The following is a 7,200-nucleotide window of genomic DNA, read 5'->3' on the forward strand; positions in this document are numbered from 1 at the left end:
CTGGCTGCCTCCCCAAGCTCCTCCTGTCCACTGTCAGCGTTATTGAACATTCGTGCTAGTACCTGCCGCCCTTACACAGAGGGGCGGCTGCTCCAGCCTTGGGAGCACTCGTGCATCCCCCGCTGTGTGTGCAGAGGGATGGGGAGGGCACAGGGAGAAGACACAAAGGTCCCCCCTCCCGTGAAGGAGGCTGCTCTGCGCGCACCGCCTGCCTCCCGCCACCACCGCTCCGGGAGACGCAAGGCCGCAGGCGGAAGGCAGCAGAACCCTCCCCAGGGGCACACGGAGGGGGCGGCGGGTCCCTCCCGGGGACACACGGCCGGGCCGGGGCGGCGGGACCCTTCCCGGGGACACACGGCCGGGCCGGGGCGGCGGGACCCTCCCGGGGACACAAGGCCGGGCCGGGGCGGCGGGACCCTTCCCGGGGACACACGGCCGGGCCGGGGCGGCGGGACCGGCCCGGGGACACACGGCCGGGCCGGGGCGGCGGGACCCTCCCGGGGACACACGGCCGGGCCGGGGCGGCGGGACCGGCCCGGGGACACACGGCCGGGCCGGGGCGGCGGGACCCTCCCGGGGACACACGGCCGGGCCGGGGCGGCGGGACCCTTCCCGGGGACACACGGCCGGGCCGGGGCGGCGGGACCCTCCCGGGGACACACGGCCGGGCCGGGGCGGCGGGACCCTCCCGGGGACACAAGGCCGGGCCGGGGCGGCGGGACCCTTCCCGGGGACACAAGGCCGGGCCGGGGCGGCGGGACCCTCCCGGGGACACAAGGCCGGGCCGGGGCGGCGGGACCGGCCCGGGGACACAAGGCCGGGCCGGGGCGGCGGGACCCTTCCCGGGGACACAAGGCCGGGCCGGGGCGGCGGGTCCCTCCCGGGGACACACGGCCGGGCCGGGGCGGCGGGACCCTCCCGGGGACACACGGCCGGGCCGGGGCGGCGGGACCGGCCGGCGGCGGGAGCGGGGCTGGCGGCGGGGCCCGGTGGCGCCACCTGGCGGGCGCGGGCGGCACCGCTCTGCCGGGGGCCGCGGGCAGCGCCCCGTGCGCTCCCCCGGCGGGCGGGGCACGGCGGGCTCGTTCCGCCCCTTCCGCGGCCCCGTTCCGAGGTGCCGGGGTGCCGGGGTGCCGGGGTGGCTCTCACCGCAGCCGGACTGTCCCTCTATACGCCTGATGCCGAGAGGCAGCACTAGAGCTGGGACAAGAAACACCAGAAAACACGTTGCGCCTTATTGTATTTCCCCCACTTCCTCCCTCTGATGATGCAAAGGACATGCAGCCATCTCTGAGGCTGTGCACGACAGAAGAGCAGCATGTGCACAGCAGAAGGGGATGTCTCAATTAACAGGAAAAGGAGAAACCACGGCTCCGGTGACAAATGCCGAATGGGGCTTTAACACCCAGGTACAGAAGCAAGGAAATGGATTTCCACAGCATGCAATATTATCCTTGTCTCTGCGCTAGAATACGAGGAGCTAAACAAACCCTCCATCCCCACCAGCAGCAACAGCAGTTGGCACTTCAATCACAGAATCAATTGGGTTGGAAGAGACCTCTGAGATCATTGAGTTTTACCTATGACCAAACACCACCACGTGGCACTAAGTGCCATGGCCAGTTTTTTCTTAAACACCTCCAGGGACGGTGACTCCACCACCTCCCTGGGCAGTCCATTCACCCTTTGAAGTCTAATCACCCTTTCTCTGAAGAAATTCTTCCTAATGTCCAACCTAAACCTCCCCTCGTGCAGCTTAAGACTATGTCCTTTAGACCGTTAGATCATGCTTTCCTGCACAGATAACCCTTCTTGAATACCTGTGTAACAGGTACCTTAACACAGTTCACAGCTGCCCTCTATGAGTCACGGACACTAAGAACCAAGTGATGTTCCCGGTGGGAGGCAATGCCAGAGCTGCAGGAGGGCTGTGTGTCTGGCCACAGGTAGCAAGATCAGCATCCACCTGTTTGCATCACTGCTGCATGGCTGGATTTTGGGGGACTTGAACCAGGATGGCTGATTGGTCCTTCCACCTGAGGCGACAGATAGGAACACACTTTGGTAGTAGACCCCGATCATATTGCTGCTAAATCATGCTCAAGAATTTGAGACGAGCTGAGCCCTTCTGCAGACAGTCCCGTGTTGTGGTGTCCAGTCCATTTTCTTTCTGCTCTTTTGCATGTACTCTAAAGTCATAAGTGCTTTTAAAGTCATTTAGTGCCAGACTTTCAGAGACTCTCAGACAGGACACACTCTAAACATTGCAGAGTCCAAACAGAATCTCAAACCTCACTCTTCTTTTGAATGGAGGAAGCTGTATTGAGTGCCTACAGACCATCCATACAGTTTGTACCAAATTCAGTCCAGCCCCCATGAGATGTCTTTTCTGGTTCCAGTCAGATATTGTGCCTCTTTAGAAACCTGGGCTACAGTTAAGAATGACCATTTGGTTACTTCTTGTGTTTTGGAGCTGGTGCAGCATTCTGACAGGGTCTTAGGTACTGGGAATGTCCTGGGGACCGATAGGGCTGCCCTGCTATCCCCCACTAGGTCAAGCCAACCTGCAGTTTTCTCTGCTGGGATATTGCATCCAGGTAGAGGATGGCAGGTGTGCACAGGAGCTGCTGGCACCCCCTGTGGCTTGTTGTACCATTGGCCTTGCAGAAAAAAGGTGGGTGGGCCCAGGAGGTCCCTTTACCTTTGGGAGCCTTCTGTTCTCAGTGGACCTCCTGGGAGCTGGAGATGCTGACCTGGGGTCTGTTCTCCTTTGTCCCCTACAGCACAGTGCAAATCCACATCTTCATCATGCTGCTGAAGCATCCTCTCCCTGTAATGAAATATTCATGCCCACCTCCAAACAGGCTCCAGCACAGCAAATCTGTGTGTCCCTCTGCAGACAGGCAATCTATGCTGCAGAGCGTGGCCATGGGCTTTGCTGTGAGGTCAAGCAAGATCCAGACAGCTGATCTCTGTCCTTGTGGAAATAAAACAGAGATGAAAAGAAGTAGCAAAACCCCAGGAGGTGCTTTTGAGATTTAACACTTTCCAGGCTGGAAAGCACTGGCAGATAGTCTGCAGCAAGCAGCCTAGGCAGTGCAGGAGAGACGGGTCTAGAGAGCACCCCAGATGCTGGAGTCCTTTCTCAGGTTGAGAAGATTGTTCACGAGCCTGGGAGCCCTGCTTTAAACAGGCTCTGCTGCTGTTGGATGTGCTGGTTTAAGTCAATCTGATGCTGGAATGGCTGTGCTTCTCCTGACGTTATTGAAAGCCACCTTGATTTCACTGTATTCTCTCCCCAGAGTGTAAGTCCTTGGTAGAGTGTCACGAAGGAGTACTCATTCTCCCCTGTGGGTGGAAGAGCATAGATCTTGGGTCTTGCAAGTTACTTCTCTTGGGTTTTTTAAGTTTTTCTTTTATGTTCAGGGAATTTCTGAGCCTCCTCCTCATTTATGGTTAAGATGTCAGACAGTGAAAGTAAGATATTGCATCAATTATAGGGAGACTGCTCCACTCTAGGGGAAGTTTCTGGGCCATGAGTGTGGGGAGATAGGACTCCCTCAGTGACCTGCATGAGCTCTGTTGTGTAGTGGGGACCTCGTCTCCTCGGGTCCTTCTGAAGCAGAGTGAAATGCAGCACAGGACAGGTGTTAAGGTGAGAATAGGATTCAGCACTCAGGAACACAGTGAAGGTGGTGTTTGAGCAGCCTGGCTGGGTTGGTGGATGCAACTGGTTCGTTCATCCCTCTGATAATCCGATTTACATTCCCTTTTCTTCCCCTGGATCCTGCAGTTACCATGGGAACTATGTTCATAATTGTTATTCATTGGCTTCTGGAAAAACTCCTTTTTCCCCCTTGTCTCTTTCCCCTTTTCCATCTTAGACACATGGAGCTGTGGCTGCCAGAGCATGGGGAAGCTTGCAAGGCTTCTGATAACTGGGATAAAGGCAGTGGTTAGAGAGAGGAAATGGGGAAAGATGGCAGGACTGTTAGGTACTAGATGAAATAATTCTGCTCATGTGGTCTTTAGCTTGGTCTTTTCTTCATCCCATACCTATGAAAGGGAGTCCTCAACATAGCGAGTCCATGAGTTTGCCTTCGTGCCTCAAGGGTGTGTCTCGCTTTGTCTCTGGTGGCCTGGGTGGCTTTTCCTTGTAGCTGAGCGATTTCCTGCCTGTTTCTGCAGGAAAGCTGGTGTGGTGACTGCTGTGTGGTTGAGAGGCAGGCAGGAGACACTGTTCCAGGCTCTTGACTGTCACCCTCATGCTGTCTTTTGTTTTGTTCAGAAAATTTGTGCTTTGGCCTCACAGATTAAGAGCATGCGCAGAAAGTCGCAAACAATTACAATGACATATTTTAATGAATTGTCATTTGTGCATGGCTTTACTCCTTAAGTAATTGTGCTCTGGTGTTTTCCAGTACAGCATATTTACTTAAATTGGGCAAGAGGTTGCATTTGAAGGAGGAAAGGACAGTGGCAGAGGGGAGGAGCAAGATTTCAGCAAGGGAACCTGTGGAGGACTACAGCTCTGGAATATAATCAAGACAAAACTGCTACGCTTTTCTTGGACATGAATTGGAGTGGGAGGTGTTTGTTACTGCCAATGCAGTTTTCTTCATACCCAGTTCTTCCACACAAGGTTGAGTCGTTAAGCGTTGACAGTGCATCTGTTACAATTGGCTCTAGAAACCAAATGTTCTTGAAAATAAAAGAAGCATGTGCTTGCCCTTCATCTTCCCAGCCATTCAGCTCCCAGTACCGTGGAGAAAAGCCACGTGGAGCAGCCCACGTGCACACAGATGGCCTAAGATTGGCCACGTAAAGGGCTCCTCTGTGTGAAAGGTGCAGCAGGCTGAGGAGCAAGAAGTCCCGCAGTCTTTCTTCTACTGACAGTATAAGGCTTCAAGAAAACGTCTCACAGAAGATCTCCAAGAAGAGCTCTTCCCAATATTTAATTTTCCTCTCCCACTTTGTGTTTTCTTTTTACAACTGCATTTCTGTCCTACCACCCATGGCAGCTACCTTGCGCGTAGAGCACACAGTCAGCCTGCTTCCTCAGAAAGGTCTTGCACCCAGCAGATAGCACTGGGATCGCCACAGATTACAAGCACTAGAAGAGCACTTCCCTGGAAAGACAGGAATATGATCTTCCTCCAAGGTCACAAACTCTGTTAATCAAAGGAAGGAAAAAGAAATAGAAAGGCCAATGCAGCCTCCCCACTTGACTCCCTTTAATTAGTAACCATCTGGTTTTGAGAAAAACTGTCAGCCAGTGTAGAGCATTTGGCAAGCTTCCTCAGCGGCTGCTCTCCTAATGTCAATTCCTCTTGAAAATGCTTTAAGCCCCAAGATGCCAAAAGGAAATGAAAAGCAAAAGAGAGGGCAAAAGAGTGAAAAGGAAGAACAAGGATGCAGTATAGCCCAGCCAACAGAGCAAGACATTACCCAATTTCACTTCTAGATCAGGGAGCAAACTACAAACACTGCTGGCCATCCGATAGCTGGAAACATTCCACGCAGCCAGCCACCTGGAAGGAACTTCAATACTTCAAGCACCATTTCAAACAAGTGATTACAAATCCCTCAACGTTTTCCGGACGTCTTGCTGCTCAACTCAGTGTTCTGTCCAAGCTCCAACTTTAACAGTGACTTTCTATCTTCCGAATTTCCTTGCCTCACTTCTTCAATTTTTTTGTCCCAACTACTGTGCAATGGCACTGTGTAGTTACATGTGCTGCTCCAGCAGGGTGTTCCATCCACTAGGAGAGGCGTGGGCAGTTTTACAAATCAAATTCATCGTGCTTGGCACTTTCTCAAATTTTGCCCTGATTCTGCCTAATGCCATGCTCTGCTCGAATAGAGGGGCGCTGCTGCTCTCCACCAAGAAACTCATGGGTGCAAAGGGAGCGCTCTGCCTAGCTTTGGATGGCATCAGAAGGCACACTAACTGTTGGGCACAAGTCCTCAGGCACAATCTGACAGCATAAGCCCTTTTGGCCTTTGCAGGGAAATAGCCACACTGGTAGCAAAGCTGGGCAGCAGGAGCTGGGCTGCAGCATTTTTGTGAGTGCTGCCTCCCTCATTAAGATGCAGCACATGGCTCAAGCAGCTTTTAGATTACTCCTTCCTGACTCTAGAACATCATGTATGAGTCAGAGGCTTGCATACTTGCTTCCCCTGATCCCTGTGAGTCCCCAGCACATGGCAAACTACATTTTGAACAGTTCCCTTAAGTTCTGCATGCAGAAAACCTTCTTCTTACTTTTGCAAAGAAGCAGAATTATCCTCTACTCCCTTAAATAGCATCATACACACACGGATCACTACACTCTTTCCTCACAGATGCATTCAGATTCTGCAGTACCCTCTCATAAGCAGGTACATCACACTCCCCTACACTCACAGCCCCTCTACTCATTCCCACCCTGCTTCCCATACAGTGCTTGAGCTTCCCACAAGGCACGCGTAGAAGTCAGCCCCTTTCCCCAGACTGTGTTAATGGGGTTCTGGTACAGCTGAAGGAGCAGAGGATCCCCCTGTTAAATACATTAGTGCCAAGCTACGAAGAGGGAAGATATTTCCAAATGGGTTTCTACAGATCTCTCCTGTGTGGCAGAAAAGTCAAAGACCCAAACCTGTGAGGTCCTCCCACTGTACCTGCCCTGTCAGAGAAGCAGAGCTGTAATTTCATAGGTTTCTGACCAGTGTGAGAAAAGCAAGCATAAAATTCCATATTAGAGCATCTGAAAACACCAGGGACCTGCACCTGATTAGCCATCTCACATGTTTCCAGAGGGACAGAGGAGTAGGTTTCAACTGCCCTGATCTGCATGGAGCTTTGGGATATCCTCATTTGCTGTCCCAGCAGCTGCACTAGATTTGTGCTTGGCTGGAATGCCCACTGCTGATGGGGCAGCAGGAGGCTCAGGAACTCTCTCACATCCATTTCTTCTGTGAGGGAGGTGCCTGGGCAGGCCAGAGAGAAACACACATGGGTGATCAGGCCTGGACCACCTCTTCTTGATGCTGCCAATTTACACTAAGGAACCAAATGCAAAAGGTTGTGGATACTGTTCCTCTTTTCAGTTTCCCAGCGTTGGGCAAAACAAAACTTTTCCTTGACACTGTGTGCTCCATTCAAAGCCATGGGAGCCTTTGTGCAAAACTTCTCTCTTTCATGCCTCTCCTCCAAAGCCT

The sequence above is a fragment of the Corvus cornix genome, chromosome 24 (assembly GCF_000738735.6).
Source record: "Corvus cornix cornix isolate S_Up_H32 chromosome 24, ASM73873v5, whole genome shotgun sequence".
In the NCBI taxonomy this organism is placed as follows: Eukaryota; Metazoa; Chordata; class Aves; order Passeriformes; family Corvidae; genus Corvus; species Corvus cornix.